This window comes from Psittacula echo, assembly GCF_963264785.1.
Source record: "Psittacula echo genome assembly, chromosome: 4".
In the NCBI taxonomy this organism is placed as follows: domain Eukaryota; kingdom Metazoa; phylum Chordata; class Aves; order Psittaciformes; family Psittacidae; genus Psittacula; species Psittacula echo.
Genome location: NC_137738.1, coordinates 43798719 through 43815588, shown reverse-complemented (window position 1 = coordinate 43815588; position 16870 = coordinate 43798719). Strand labels below are relative to the sequence as shown.

The window sequence follows — 16870 nt, the reverse complement described above, 5'->3', positions numbered from 1 at the left end:
ATAGGGATACACAGTAGTACCTGGGCTCAAAAGTAGCTCTTTCCCCTAACATCAGGAAACTAAAAGCATATGCAATAAGACAGCAGAACTGACAATTGTCCATCTGATTTCTGTGACTGAATACTAGGTTTAATACCTGTGAAGAATACCAAAAGCACCATTACACGAAAATAAAAATTTCTAACTACTCTAGCTCAGTACTGCACTTAAACCCAAACATAAACTGATTACCGTAGCAAGACTCAGAGAAGTTGTGGAGTCACAATTCTTGCAGATGCTCAAAATGCAACTGGACAAAGTCCTGGTGTGCTCCTGCTGACACTGCTTTAGGTACAGGGGTTGGACAAGACAACATCCAGAGGTCCCCCTTGATTATTTTGTGATCAGGGGTTAAAAGGACCTCTTGGGGGGAGGGTTGTTTTAGTTTGGGTGGTTTTTGTGGGTGTATTTTTTTCTTTGCTCAGAAATATGAACAGACACGAAGAAAACCACTACAGCTACTCTGCCCTATTACAAACATAATTATACATGTCATGTTTATGCACACAAATATGAAGTGGCTTGATTTTAACACGGTTACCATTATTTGGGGTGAGGTGTTTCATTGTTAAAATATCCCACACATTTTTGTATCAGAACTGCCAAGCCTTCTATAACACCATAAAAGATACACCTACATATGAGCACCAGACACCAAAAAGATCTGAAAAGGGAAGATTATTTTTTTCCCCAGTGTATAAAACTCTTCATTATTTATTATTGATAAGGTGCAGTCAAATACAAGCTGGACAATATTCCAGAGAAAATCCTTCTTTGTTAACCTTTCAGGCAATTTCTCCTTTACATGAAGTTTGAAAGTGTGCCAATTAGATGGTTCTCTAACACAGTCAGTAAGTAAAGCAAGGAAAAACGTGATTATATGTCTCCATAAACATTCTTAAATATATTTGAAGGAGAGGAGTGTTAAACATATTTCACAATGGGGTACTTCAGAATATATTCATGAGAAAAAAAAAAAAAACAACCCAGCAATACTCTGCTCTCTTCTCTCCTACAAGATCTTCAAAAGTAAGGTCCAGCTCAGGCCAATAGCTTGCTTAGAAAAAGCCTAGATGCAGAGCTACCTTTAACATGTCTGTGTTACCAAACTCCCTAATATAGATGCATCTGTAGAAGCACACCATAGTTTTAACCAAATACTTTATGAGACAAGATGACAAAGCTTGGTTCAGACATATACAACATTAAGGTGTTAACAACACTCAAAGGGCACCATAGCACTTTCTCTCCTCTTACTTGCAATTCTTGATGTGTAAGATTGTGAAGCCAAAGAGGCAAAAGGGCATTTCTGATCTCGTGCCCTAACCTCCTCTCAATCGTGTACATGTCAATCACATAACACCAGTGCATCAACCACCTATAGAATCATAGAATAGTTAGGGTTGGAAAGGACCTTAAGATCATCTAGTTCCAACCCCTCTGCCATGGGCAGGGACACCCCACACTAAACAATGTCACCCAAGGCCTCATCCAACCTGGCCTTGAACACCGCCAAGGATGGAGCATTCACAACTTCCCTGGGCAACCCATTCCAGTGCCTCACCACCCTCACAGTAAAGAATTTCTTCCTTATATCCAATCTAAACTTCCCCTGTTTAAGTTTGAACCCGTTACCCCTTGTCCTGTCACTACAGTCCCTGATGAATAGTCCCTCCCCAGCATCCTTGTAGGCCCCCTTCAGATACTGGAAGGCTGCTATGAGGCCTCCACGCAGCCTTCTCTTCTCCAGGCTCAACAGCCCCAACTTACTCAGCCTGTCTTCATACGGGAGGTGCTCCAGTCCCCTGATCATCCTCGTGGCCCTCCTCTGGACTTGTTCCAACAGTTCCATGTCCTTTGTATGTTGAGGACACCAGAACTGCACACAATACTTCAAGTGAGGTCTCACAACAGCAGAGTATAGAGGGGTGGGATCACCTCCTTCGACCTGCTGGTCACGCTCCTCTTGATGCAGCCCAGGATACAGTTGGCTTTCTGGGCTGCGAGCGCACAATGAAGCCAGCTCATGTTCATTTTTTCCATCGACCAACACCCCGAAGTCCTTCTCCGCAGGGCTGCTCTGAATCTCTTCTCTGCCCAACCTGTAGCTGTGCCTGGGACTGCTCCGACCCAGGTGTAGGACCTTGCACTTGGCATGGTTAAACTTCATAAGGTTGGCATCAGCCCACCTCACAAGCGTGTCGAGGTCCCTCTGGATGGCATCCCTTCCCTCCGGCGTATCAACTGAACCACACAGCTTGGTGTCATCGGCAAACTTGCTGAGGGTGCACTCAATCCCACTGTCCATGTCACCGACAAAGATGTTGAACAAGACCGGTCCCAGTACTGATCCCTGAGGGACACCACTCGTTACAGGTCTCCAGCTAGACCTTTGACCACAACTCTTTGCGTGCGGCCATCCAGCCAGTTCTTTATCCACCAAGTGGTCCACCTATCAAATTGATGTCTCTCCAATTTAGAGACAAGGATGTCACGTGTGACAGCATCAAACACTTTGCACAAGTCCAGGTAGATGACATCAAAAAAAAAAAAAAAAAAAAACGCAGTCCCCCACTACCACAAATTATGCAGTCGAGTTTCCCGCATCTGGGGAAATCGCAGGGATCAGCACACCCAGAGTGCAAAGGATGAGCCTCGCCCTGGGAAAACCACCTGCTTGATCATGGTGTCTCCCCTGCCAGGTAAGTATCCCATGACATGTATTATTCAGAGGGTGCTGGCAACTCATATGCATGCCAGTGTCAAGCCTGTAACTTCAGTGGTTGTGCTTGGTCCACACTAGCAATATATTCTTACAGCAATACCCTAATATGGTCATATTCTATATTCTAAACTTAATATTTTACAGCCAAAACATTTAAACCTTAACAGAAACCTCAGAAAATACAGAGTTTTTTTCCAAAATGTGTGTTGCAAGATAAAATTTTTAACAATATTGTTCCTAGCGTTCCCTTGGTTGCCAGGGCCCATCACATCCCCTTAGATCTGAATGACCTGCTGAGCCAATCTAACCAAGGGCTGCTCCTGAAAGGAGTGGTTGCTGCAAAACCTCTTCTCCTAGCACTCACATAACCCCTACTTTAGCAGCTAAGCTGGCAGGTAACCATGAGAAAGAAAAGAAACCTAATAAAAATTTGAAAACAAAAACCCAAAACAAAAAGGTCAGGGGGAGGGAGAGGAGTTTGCTTTTTGTGGCAGTAACCAGTCACTAGATTGGTATCACTGTACTGTAGACAATTATCTTATGACATCATCACCACCGTTGCCTAAATCTCTTCAATAAGGCCTTCAAATTACATGGCTGCAAATATAAATACTAAAGGGTTATAGAATTATGTATCTACCTCTCAAAATGAATTTTCTTGAAAGGATTTTCTAACCAATTACTTAATCCTGGATATATGTTTTATTTTGCCATACTTTGTCCTCCAGCTTTTTATTTAAACATCCACAAGCAATAGCTAATTTCTACCACAGATTAAATTCAGGCAAGAAAATCAGTAGGAAATGTGTAATAGTGATGGTTATTATGGGCTAAACTACAGTTGATCTATCAATCTCCTAATAACAGATAATCCATGTCTGAGCTCATTAACACAATAAGTGAAAGATGCCCCAAGGCCTAGAGTATAAAAGATGGCAGTGGTTACAGTAGTCCTTTCTAACCTTAAATGTCCATGCACTTCTAGCCAGGAAACAGCCTGAGAGAAAATACAACCTGAAATTCACAGTTCCTCCCTTGAGATGGACAAGGGAGGTTGTGTTGAATACAGAACTGTCATAGCTCATGTTCCCAGCCCACTGATGCAACCAGCTTTGCCACCAGCAAGCCCCTACCACCAGCTGCCATGCAGAGCTGGCTTCTCCAATCATGCTGCTGCCCTAGAGGTAGCTGTCAGGGGAGCATAAGGTACCAACTGCAAGGTACTGCTTCTGCTGCCACCCTGCCTGCCTGGTTTTCCAGAAGAGAAAAGGGGAAAATAATAATAAAAACCCTTCAATCTTTGGACATTAAGGCAATGCTAAGACAACCATTTTGCTCACCTTTCACTTTGGTAAAACCACTGTTTGGTATACGGAAAATTCCAATCATGAACAATCTGGAACCAATTCCTCATTTTCAAAACCTGTAGGCAGCTCCCAACTGACTGAATCAACTCTTCTATTACATTTGGTTTGTACTGCTCCTGAGCAGATAATTTTTATTATTGATAACATTAGCTTTGGGCTCCTCATTCCCCCTTGTGAATACCTAGTTGCTCTGGAGATGTTTTGCAGAAACATCCATGGCCATGATCTGCCAGCATTTTCTAAGCTGCCCTCAGATAAACCCAGCTCCCCTTTTAGTTGCAGTCTGTGCACATAACACTCATCACTTTCTACTAAAAGCTATCCCTCTTTGACCTGGCTGAGGTGGGAAGGGACCTCTGGAGATCACCTACTCCAATCCCCTGCTCCAAGCAGCATCAGTTGGAGCAGGGAGTTCAGGGCTGTGTCCAGTCAGGTTTTGAGCATCTCAAGGATGGAGACTCCACAGCCTCTCTGGGCAACAACTTCCAGTTTTTCCACCCAAGTGACAGTGGAAACACAAAATTGTGCTGCAGTATCCAGAATGCTATCTTCTGCACTGATGGCAGAGTTATTAAACAGCAGTAGGTGGATATGTTATTCCAAGCCTTGATGGGCTTCAAATATTCTGCATGCACTGTGTTGCTTTTTATGTGCCACGCATTTCATCCTGCAAATAGTTCAGCATATTTTAGCTTTGAGCCTCTGAAGTCTCACTGAAATAAAAGCTATATATAAAGTGTTTCCAGGAGCTAATTATCTTCCTGCTTATCTTTTTCTTGACAGTATAATTCCAAAATTATTTTGCAAAAATCTTTACATACTATAGAAAAGTGTAATACAGAAAAATGCTGAAGTATATCCAGACTTCTTACCCAAAGCATATTTTTTGTTCTCCTTCTGAACATTAGATATTAACAAGTTTCTATTTTCAGTTCTAAATTTGAAAGGTAGGAAAGAAGATATATATATATATATAGATATATATATATATATTTGTTTTCACCTTTGCTGCTGCTGCTCATCGTTAAGCTGAGGCATATTGCTATTCGCCAGGAGGTAAAAGGAAAGACGAAATTAAGTGGGAGATAAGTCACACAAATGGAAGAGATAACAGACTATGAAGTGCACTAGCCAAAAAAACAACTATATGCATAGCACACTTTCTTCCACCAAGACAAGTTTTTTCAGATGACCTTTCTCAATTTTATACTAGGTGCTACAGATCAATAACCACTTTTAACATGCTGCAAAACATGGAAGCTACGCAAGCAGCATAATGGCAAAAGACTGACTGCTGCAAGTACTGCATGGGAAGTTATAAAAAATGCTATTCATTAAACAGATTAAGCATGGGTAAAAGCAAAAAAGACTGCAACTCTAAGCTAATGTATAATAATGCAGGCATTAGGAAATGCCAAGCCCTTAAAAGTTCTTACCTTGTTGTTTGCCTAATTACGTATTTTTAGTATTCTGTGCTGTAAGACAAAATAGTATTGTCCAATGCACTCAGAAAATATTGTAAATAATCTCTCTCTCAAAATTTCAGAACATCAGATTCAACTTGTAAAAGTTACATAAATTCAGGGAAAAAAAAATAAATCTCCAAGCTGAAAGAATGTGGCATTTCCTGGCTGTAGGAAAACTGCCTTTGGAATGGCACAACTGAGCAAGCGACCTTCTCCTGGCTATTCTGTGCATGGGCACTAAACACTACACTTCCTTCATGCTCAACATGGCATAAAGCATCTGGAGGCACACTGCTGGGCCTGTCAATGTCAGTCTAGAGCCATAAATGTATGAAATTTTCTCTCTTATCCTGTACCACTCAAAATGTGCCCTGTTGAAGGCAAAGGACCCAGAGAACAAAACCTATGAAATGTAGTATCTCTGTAATCAGATAGCCATAACATATATGCAGAAAAAAAAATCTGAGGAAGACTAACAGCCTTAGTTCTACAATCAATTCTCAATTTCTTGATTTCATGTCCTTGCTTTCTTTTCAAGTGAACAGTTTTGTATTCCTTCATTTTTGCTTCCTTATTTTTTCTTGCTACAGAAAAATACAGAGCTGCTTTTTCTTGATATGATGGGTAATCATGACAGCAGAAAAACCATGGAAAATGAAAAACCCTGAGTCTACGTAATTTTAGGTACGGACAGAATGCAATGTAAAAAGCCCACACAGCCAAGTGCGTAGACCGAGTTACACACATTTCTTTGCCACCAAATCTACAAAATGACAAACTCTACCATAGACTGAAAGTGCGTGGAACATAGCTGACAGAGCCTACACTTCAGAAAACTGAATAGAGAAGTAAAGATTCAAATATACAAATAGCTATTTGCAGACTTGTCTGTAATCTTAGCCTCTAAGGCAGAGTCTCTTCCCTCCCCTCCTTTCTTTCCCTCAATTTTCTGCAGAAAAACACCCCGTATCCAAGTCAGGGGGAAAAAAAAAAAAAAAAAAAAAAAAGGCATTTCCTTCCACCAAAATATTTACATTCATTTGGATAATGTTTATTCACAGGTAATCAGCAATGTTTAATAGCAAAAATGCAGGCATTTACCACTTGATTTTCTAGGCACTGAAATTTTCTAGCAAATGAAAGTCTTCATATGATTAAAGTCATGTAGGACCATTAACCTCAGCAACCACAGATGCAGCCCTTTGTTCTCTCAAAGCTTTTTCAAATACAGATTTTTTTTTCAGATAATCCTCAACATGTACATCATGGCTGAGCTACAGAGCACTAACATTCCAAAAATGTTTTTCATCCCTTAGTCTTCCATATTAATAGATCTGAAGGATCAAATTCAGGAAGAAAGAGAGCATATATGCATACAAATGAGCAATATTCTAATCCAGTAGCTTCTTTCTCTGTCTGCTCTGGATAATTCAGATGCTATTTTTATTTCTGCAGCAGATTGTCTCTGTCTTTCAAGTAAGTAGATACACTGAAGGTCTGCCCAGGCGCTTGCCTAACCAATTCTATCCACTGGACAATTGATATTTTAGCTCAGCTGGACACGGTGTCTTTAGAAGCAAGAAATCAGGCTGCTAATGAAGTAAAACAAAATCTGGATTGCAAATTTATGAATTGCAGATTATAAGAAAAGGCTATTAATCAGAAAATGAAATGTTTACTAACATGTTTTGCCTCAGCAGGTGCTAACCATAGTTAGTATTTCAAGATTTGTCTATAACAACACAATTGGAGGGGAGGGGTGGGGAGAGAGTATCTATACGTATCTGCTCTCATGAGACCTCACTTGGAGTATTGTGTGCAGTTCTGGTGTCCTCAACATAAAAAGGACATGGAACTGTTGGAACAAGTCCAGAGGAGGGCCACGAGGATGATCAGGGGACTGGAGCACCTCCCGTATGAAGATAGGCTGAGAAAGTTGGGGCCGTTCAGCCTGGAGAAGAGAAGGCTGCATGGAGACCTCATAGCAGCCTTCCAGTATCTGAAGGGGGCCTACAAGGATTCTGGGGAGGGACTCTTCATCAGGGACTGTAGTGACAGGACAAGGGGTAATGGGTTCAAACTTAAACAGGGGAAGTTTAGATTGGATCTAAGGAAGAAATTCTTTACTGTGAGGGTGGTGAGGCACTGGAATGGGTTGCCCAGGGAGGTTGTGAATGCTCCATCCCTGGTGGTGTTCAAGGCCAGGTTGGATGAGGCCTTGGGTGGCATGGTTTAGTGTGGGGTGTCCCTGCCCATGGCAGGGGGGTTGGAACTAGATGATCTCAAGGTCCTTTCCAACCCTAACTATTCTATGATTCTATATTGCTATCTATCTTCAAGTACAAATGCCAAGTTCTGATCTTCCTGGTGCTGCAGAAATACCAACTACCATTTTTATATGTTGTAAGGCTTTTTAAGTAAACCAAAGATGCAGCCACAGTTACATATGAATAATTCTGTATATACTAACATCAGCAGGTCCAATACTTGCACGAAATACAGAATTCAGTGGTAAGCCTAGATATAAATTAAATTAAAAGCAGGTTACTAAAATGCTGAAGGTCTTGCTTTAAATCATCTGGGTGTCCCGAAGGATTTTAGTGCAAGACTCTCTCACATACTGTAAAAGCTCCCTGAAATCTCATGCATCATTCAAAAATTCTGCCTATTTATCTGTTTAAGGATTAATGGGCATGTCATCTTTCCTCACTCTTTCTAAATTAACAGGGACTGATGACTTTTGCTCTGTAGCAGAAAATTCCATTAAGAATCATACCGCAAAGGGACAGCTATATCCTGGTGTAACTGAAGGACCAGTGATGCAATATGGCCTTAGGAAAGATGATGGCCCCTTTCTTTCAAAACAAACACCACCCTCCATGAGGGAAAAAATATGCCACACAGAAAGCTTTGTTATTCAACCTGCAAGGCTTTCTTTTTGTTCTCTAGCTATAAACTAAGAGTAAACCAGAAAGAAAATACAGATTCTATGAGTTTTAATTAATCAGCCTGATTTGAAATGGAACACAATACTATTGTTCACAGTAACAACTTGCTGATCACTAAAGAGCATGGAGGAAGACTAGTAGTTCATGCATTTTAACTATGTACAGCTTGAGGCTATACTGTTTCCAGTCTTCACAACAGTTTTGTAAATTCACCTGAACGAATTGCATATGTTCTGAACATGAATTCCATCTTAATGAGGGTTTACACTAGGACTATAAGGTTGAAAAATTAACTCCCTCATAAGTTTAACATTTGTTCTGGTGAGTTCACATGATAACGATTTCATGATTAAAACCTTCAGCAGGCTGCAGGGTCTCATGCTAAGTTCCAATCTCAAGAGCTCTCTTACGTGCCTTAAGGTTTGGGATAAATAGGGAATGGAGCTTTATTATTCCTGCCACTACTTATGATACTCCTCTGAGGCTTCAGCTAAAATGAGGATCCAACAGTGCTGGATTTTGTGCAAATATGCTATAATAAAGAGTCCTAAAAGTTTAGAATCTTCTTATGAACAAAAGGGTGCTGAAAGAGAATTAGTATTGCTCCCATTTTACAAAGGGAAAACCAAAACAGAAAAAGATTAAATGACTGGCCAAAACAGTCTTTTAAAAAAGACTGAACAGTTGGTGCTGGCTTTGAATCACCAGCTATTGCTTACTGAAAGACTGTCCTCCTCCTCTGTGAGCTTTCATAGAGGAACACCAAAGGCGCTGAGAGCTCGTAGTCACCAACTACACAGGGAGAAGCTTTCTTGGCCATAAAGGAACAAGGTTTCAAAATTACTGAAAGAACCCAAACCTCTTATTAATATATAATCCTATATGCAAATTAAAATAGCAAGAACAATTCACTGCAAGGAAACAACTGAGAAAACGTTTCAACAAATCACAAAAAGAAAATTAAAATCGAGACTGGAGAAAGCAAAACCTCTCCATTTCCTACAAGCCAAACTTGCCCGGCCGAACTGACACCAAAGATGCAACTCAGATGACAGCATCTAAATCAACAGGAGTTTACTCTGAACTTTATATTTACTACAGCCATTAAATAATCAACATCTAATGTTTTATTTTTTCAGTTTTAGAACTCCTCAGGTGCTCAGACACCTATTTTTCCGGCACATCTCGGAAATTTTGCCGCTGGCCCTAAGGTGGCCCTAATGGATGAGAGCCTGATCTGTCATATGCTTACATGGGCTTACATTAACAATTTTACTATCTCCCTTGGCAATTTAGTTTATTGGCTAACTGTTCTTACATTCTTAACCCACACACCCTTGAAGTTCAGTTTTCCAGGCTGCAGCAACATAAGTTCATTTTTTCTTTTACTCTGAACAGCCAAGAGCAAGCAAAACCCCAGCTTCCATAAACTGCTTTCCACACACAGACTTCTTTCAGTTCCTTTCCTACTTCTCTCTAAAACATACAGTGTTTTTTTTGTTTCTCCTTTCCTTCTCAAATAGCATTCAGAACTAACACAGGCTATGTTAAAACTAAACCACTGCCACATAAAATCCATATGATGAGCTTAGCAGATTACAGTGCGCAGAACTGAAATGCTGACAAACTGCTAAGCACAATGCAAAGAAAGAAAGAAAGAAAGAATAGTTCATATACACAATAATCCTAATGAGTAGAATTTACAGCAACCTCAGAAAGGGAAGAAGTGGCACTAAATCCTCTAGAAAACTCATTTTTTGTGGCATCAGCCAGCTCAGATGATCCTCCCTGGAGCTGCTAAGCACTAGATCTGATGCAGAGGAACTGGTGAGATCACAACTGCCTCCTTGCCCCTTAAGATCACCTTTGCTTTAGTGTCCAAGATCAGCATTAGTAAACAACTTCAGTCACTATGAGGAAGTTCAATGAGATAACACAAATTATCTAATACTTGCTGCAGGCTAAGAACATGCACACAGAAAATGATCGTAAATAGGAGAGCTGCACAACAACTCTTCACCTCCCTTAATGTTCTTGTGTTGGAGCCTGTGCAAAAGCTTGCCACATTGCAGCACCTAGGGAATACAGCCCTAGCCCGCTAATGGGCTCCAGGAAAGAGATCACTGCAAGTATCTTCAAAATAAGGTCAACTGTAGGAATAAAGCCTATTATTGTCTGTTAGCAGTGCAATTCTAACCCTTTAACACCTACTCAGGTTCATTCTTTATCATTAGCATGTACTGGTATTTTTTTAAATTTCAGTTTCTCTAAATATAACAGAGTAGAAAACAATCATTCTTATTTTTCAGCACCTTTCAGTTTGGTATGTGAAATGGGCATGGTTCTTTATAGCTGCAAATCGCCTGAAATATTTCCGTGCTTATGTGCTACAACTCTACTAGCAGCTTTTAAACATTGTTAACAAACCCCTTAATGCATGCCTATCAGGGATTCAAACATTAATTTTTAAACAGCTTGTCAGGAATTCTACAATATCATAAGCAACAAGTAATGACTTTAGCACTTAACATAGGTAGGCACTTCTCCTGTCTAGACTTTCTGACGTCTTTTTACTTTTGAGCACCAACTGTTATCACAAGCTTTAACACCAAGCTGTCTTTGGAGGCTCCAAAGTAAATGCAAGCAGACCAGGTATTCTGTAGTATGAAAGAGAAGAAACCGTACTATGTGGTCGTGCAATTTAAGACTTGTTCCTGATGCCTGTGCATAAAGTAGAGAATTGATGTCACACAGCTGAATGTAATTCAGGGATTTTGTGACATTTGTGCACTCAATATTTCATCCGCCAGAGTGTTCTTTCACAATTTTTTAAATACATTGTACCCACTCATTTCAACACCAGAACAGGTGCAACATACCAGGCAACAGCCCAGTACAATTCCATTTTAGATAAAATGAAAGCATTTTGTGAGTGAGAAGACTGCTTACCAGCAGAGATGCTTTCAACTTCAATACACCACACAATTTAGGTATTGGACTTCCCTCTCAGTTAGAATAAAAGGTAATGAAGATACAAAAAAAAAACCAACAAACCAAAAACATAATTCCAGAGCTGTTTCTTCAGTAGTAATAAAATTAGTGAGAATTGCCATCTGTCATTAATATGCTGTATGCAATAGAAGATCATATAATAATATAGCAACATTTCTTTTACTACGAGCTCATTTTCCTGAAGAAAATACATAAAAGACAACAACTGCTAGGCATAATAACTTTTAAGGATACGTATCTTTTCACAAATACATTATTTACTTCTAAGCTAAAACCATGACTCATTCTACTGAAACCAGAAGAGAATTTTCATTGTTTTCAGTGGGCTCAAGATTTGACCCAAAAATTTGAGGTTCAAATCTCCCTCAAAGCTCCTGGAGAGCTGAAAAATTTCATGTGCTTCTGAAGCCAATTCCTGTGATTTGCTTGAGCAATGTATGGCATGAAAGGTAGAAAAAAAATACAATTCTTTCTCTTCTCTGTGGAAATTGTCAACATACAGACTGTGCAGAAGTGGCCAGTTTAGTATGGTCCAAAAGAAGACGTGGACAGTTAACCTAACTTACAGAGGTATTAAGCAGCCTTCAATCCAAATGGCTTCGCTGATATTCCTCCAGCTTTTCTGAGAGCAAAATTTGCCTCTCTTTCTCTGAGTCTGTCTGCCTGGGACTATGGGAGCTGGAACAGCTACGGAACTGCACTCTCAGCCCAGCACTCAACTCAATTGCCACTCTTCTGCCTGAACATGAACTGCTGATGACAGGCTCTGAAGCAAGTCCCATCTCAATGCTAGAGTGAGATATTAAAAAAAACCACGACCAACCCATAAGAAACAGTAATTGCATAGAAATGCTGTCAAGTTAACACTCCAAAATTAATAACTTATTTTACACTATTAAAATGCATAGTAGTAACTGTTCCCCTACAGGCAGAATACAAATCAAGTTTAAGCAGGATGAGCAAAAACTGAATAGATTTTCACTGAGCTCCTCACAAATGACTTCATTGCTCAGATTTAATTATTTATTTTCTTCCTTTACAATGTGCCCTAAAACCTAAAAATATTCATAGGTGACAATCTCCATACCTGTACTGAGCTCTAGAAAATAGGCAACATAAAAAAAACCCCAACCCAACTAACCATTTCACCCAAGTATGTGCTTCCAAGAACAACCATTATGCAGACAAGTTTTTTCTTTTTCATAATCCAACCTGAGTGCACTCATTTTCTAGGAACTTAGAACAACCTCAGTGATTTTCACACTCTATGTTTAAAAGGTATAACTCAGCTGCATTGCTCTTGTACTTTCATCTCTCCACAGTCCATATACAAGCTGAAAAATGAAAGCATGTGTTGAAATGTTTTCTCATGTAAAGGACTGATTTGGGGCACTTTTGATAGCAATTCAGCAACTGCATGAAACACTACTTCAGTCTCCCTTTTCCTCAAAGGAAGAGACTAAAATTTTTTTTGTGATTTTGTGACATTTCTGTAGCCTTTCACTAGAGCAATGACAGACACTTAAAAAGACTTCTGACAGTAATGAAAAAGACAATACCGGGAGAGGAGCATCCTGTTATCTTTGTGCACAGCTATGACCAGACTGCCTTCAGGTCCCATTAACTCCTACCAATTAATCTGTCTCAAGTAGTACTCTGCATTTCTCTTGACAGATACATGTGAGAAGGTTAGTATTTCCATAGTACTTCAAAGCATTTACAGATTATCAATAATGTTGCCATTGGATATTTACTTAGAGGTAAGGAAAAAATACTGCAAGGGCTTATAATTTTCATTTTCTCAATGAAACAGAAACTAGCAACGTCTGGGACAAAAGGAATGTACTTTTTCAACTGCAAGAGAAGATTTTTATCTGATATAGGCTGTGTGACAGATTTTCAAGTTACTGAATTCTGCACTGAGCTTGCTATTACTGTTTGTGACCTATTGATGGCCAGACTAGATGAAGCACTGCTCCCCTATCTCCTTGGGCTCTTATAGATTTGAAGAGTTTCATTCTTCTAAGTCACAATGCAGACATTGACATGAGGATTAGAAGAACTTATCACTGTTTGCACTGACATACAAATAGCTGGAAATAAATACTAATACCAATTTTGTTTTGATGTAAATGAAATGATCTTTAAAGTACATCTACATTCTTCTGTAGCTTTCAAACTTTTATTTTTATTTTAAAATAAGAATGTTGAATCTTTTCAAAAAATCAGAGTTGCCGATTAGTTTTTTTCCCACTGGACTCCTAAAAGAAAATGTTCAAAACCCAAGCTCTACAAATAGTGAGAGAATTGGACAGCACTGGTCATCACAGATCTTCCAAGAAAATTAAAATCACCTGATGTTAAAACAAGCCTATTAACCATAAAACAGCTCAGTCTTCTAACCAGAAGTTATTGCAGCTTCAAGTCTTCAAACAAAAATAAAAAACCCCAAAACTTTCAAAACAGCTGAGCAGAGGCTTCCAAAGCCATGGAAAAAGTGACTACCAAAAGACAACACGGATGAAAAACAAGCTGGTTTTCTCCAGTGAACTAAAGAAAGTAAAGCATTATAAATAGGTCATAACAAAAATAGATTCTGCCTATAAAAAGAAACACCCACTCCTAGCCATAAGCAGATCTATTTATTCACTACCGGAAATTCCTGGAAGACATCTGCTGAAAAGACAGGCCATTCCCTGCTCTAGTGAAAACCCTACTTCTCAACCCTATCAAATGGGTGGAGGGACAAAGAGAAAGGGGCTCCTGCTGGATATTTTATTTCTCATTACAGTGAGAGGTTCAGCCTTCATCTCCTTCCTTCCTCCCTCTGCTCTGTTCTTCCATCTCATTTCACCACACTCAAAACACTGTTGCAATTGCAAGGCAGCCAGAGACAGCATCCTGTATGCTCCTCCATCAAGTCACTGCATCTAACTAAACGGTGCTTGCTATCAGACTTCCTAAGTGAAGTCCCTGCTGTTAACAGTTTTGGCTAATGGACATTACTATTACCACCGACTTTTTTTATTCAAGTAAACATCTGTTAGATTCCCCAGAAATGTTTCTTTTTTCCACCAACTGAAGCAATCTAATCCCAACTGACTAGTTTCACTTGCAGTTAACTTTTTGAATTTTTTCCATTTATTAATCAGTACAGAATTCACAATTGGATGGTTCCACTTTTATAAACTGTACACAGCATCTTTTCCCATAAATGCTGAAATCCAAATAGGCTGCTAAATATTAAGCAATTTCTTGCTTAATCCAATGGAAAGTTGAATTCCCTTCCCTTGATTTATTCAACTATTAAGAACTTCAGCTTCTATGGTATTTTCTTTCTTTCAAAGAGACCTACAAAGATAAAAGTCTGGTTTCTTGGACAGCAAAAGCAATCTCATTTTCATAAGCTTTTTTTTTTTTAATTGAAGTATTATTTCAAGTTGCTCCACAGAAATAAAATTTATCTTGCAGTATGCAGCAAAACAGTCAGTCAGCTGAACTGCAGATGGATTTGCATCCATCAGCTGCAGTGATATGGGGAGGTAGTACAAGAAACAAAACCCACTATCTTGAAAAACAGTAACTTCTGCATCAAAGCAAAGATGCAGTTTAAATTTTATTAAGCTTCTCAGTCACAGACGACTCAAGCGTTATATACATCTCTGATACAGAGAATGAGACACAATGTATTTGTTTACTGCTGCATCACATATCAGGAAACTAAGGCAGCATTTGACATTAGATGTGGTTTTGGGGTTTTTTTTAAAGTTAGAAGAAGATACCTGCTGCAATTCAGAAAAAGGTAAAGAAATATTAAAATTTAGATTTAGACATTGTGAAGCAACTTGAACACTCTTAGAAAAGGGAAAAAATACTACTAATAAAAAAATTTAATACATCGGTTAAGGAAACCAGCACCACAAAGACTTATTAAGTGATTCTGAGAAAAATGCTGAAAAATTCAGCTTTATTCTCAGCTAAAACACCTCTCTCAAGCAACACAAGCTGTATAAGATAAGTGGAAATCACAAGGAGACTGGAATTGGAGCACAAATTCATGCAAGTAAATAAATTAAGCAGTCCAAAGATATAACAACACTTTGCACTTATCTGGCATTTCTTACATTCAAAACATTGTGAAAACATGAGCTAACTCAAACAAAACAACAAACAAAAAACAAAAAACCCCAACAAACAAAACAAAAAACCCACACACAACTCTGTGCTATTACAAAAACTGTAATTCAGCTCAAGCTACATCAATAATTACAAATGCAAGTCACAGAATGAAGTTCAAAGTAGACACAAAATTTCCCTCCACTGAAAGTTACTTCTCTCCTTTTCAAGCCAAATCTCATAGAAAATATGGTAAGGTCAGCCAATTAGCTTGTATCTGTCTTGGATCATGCTGCCTACTCGTCTCTTTGAAAGCAGGCTTCTCCTCTACAGTCCTCTCCAAAGTGCTTTACCTTGTCTAACTTTGCATGCCTGCAACGATTCTGTCTCTCAGTAAACCTTCAATCAATGTTTTTCTTTCATATCCCTTATCAAAAGTAAATACCATTCTCCCCAGCCTGCAGCTCAGGCTGAAGGACTGATTTTAAAATAGTATTTCTCCCTAAACTGAATCATCTTAAAATGCCAGTGCTTTACTTTTTAGCATCAATGCCATCATCATTTTAGATATAGCACTGATGCCAGTGGACTTATACATGAAGCTCTGCCAAATAATCCAAGTTGAGTAACAATTAATCTCTCATTAACTTCGCGCTTCTACTTTAGAAAATAATTTTTTGGACAAAAGTCTGTAAGTCTCACCCAAGAATACATTAGTGAGTCATAAAACACCAAATACCTACTCAGTGCTGTAACAACATCTCACCAAAGTTGTTTCTGAATATTATAATCTATAACAACATAGGCTTAATCAGATTTTATAAAGAAAATTTAAGTAACAGTTAAGGCTGCAAGCTCACCGTTTAAGTAAACGTTTGCATTCCCTTGCTAAACTTCTCTTTTTCCACTTCCTAATACAACTCATTTACAGATTTTAGCCCTTCAACTACTACTGTGTACTAGCTTTTTTCTATCCTTTCCAAATCTCAGTCTTACGAGAATTTTTTTCCTTTGTACATTTGATCTAGTTTGTAGGTGCCCCTGTCCTTCATTTACTCTGCATTTTAGTATATTCCCAAGGGAACATGCATCATTTCCATATATTTATTTTACTCTGTTCAACAATACAGATATTAGACATTTAGTATCTCCCTCACTAAAGCTTTAAAAAATATCCACCATTTTCAAGGTGGACAA

General features: G+C 39.0%; 1 protein-coding gene across 1 annotated transcript in view; it reads right to left on the bottom strand.

The window, feature by feature from the left end:
* Positions 1-16870, bottom strand: part of TULP4 (TUB like protein 4) — a 156604-nt gene that overhangs the window by 88991 nt on the left and 50743 nt on the right. The gene's annotated exons all lie outside the window — the stretch shown is intronic.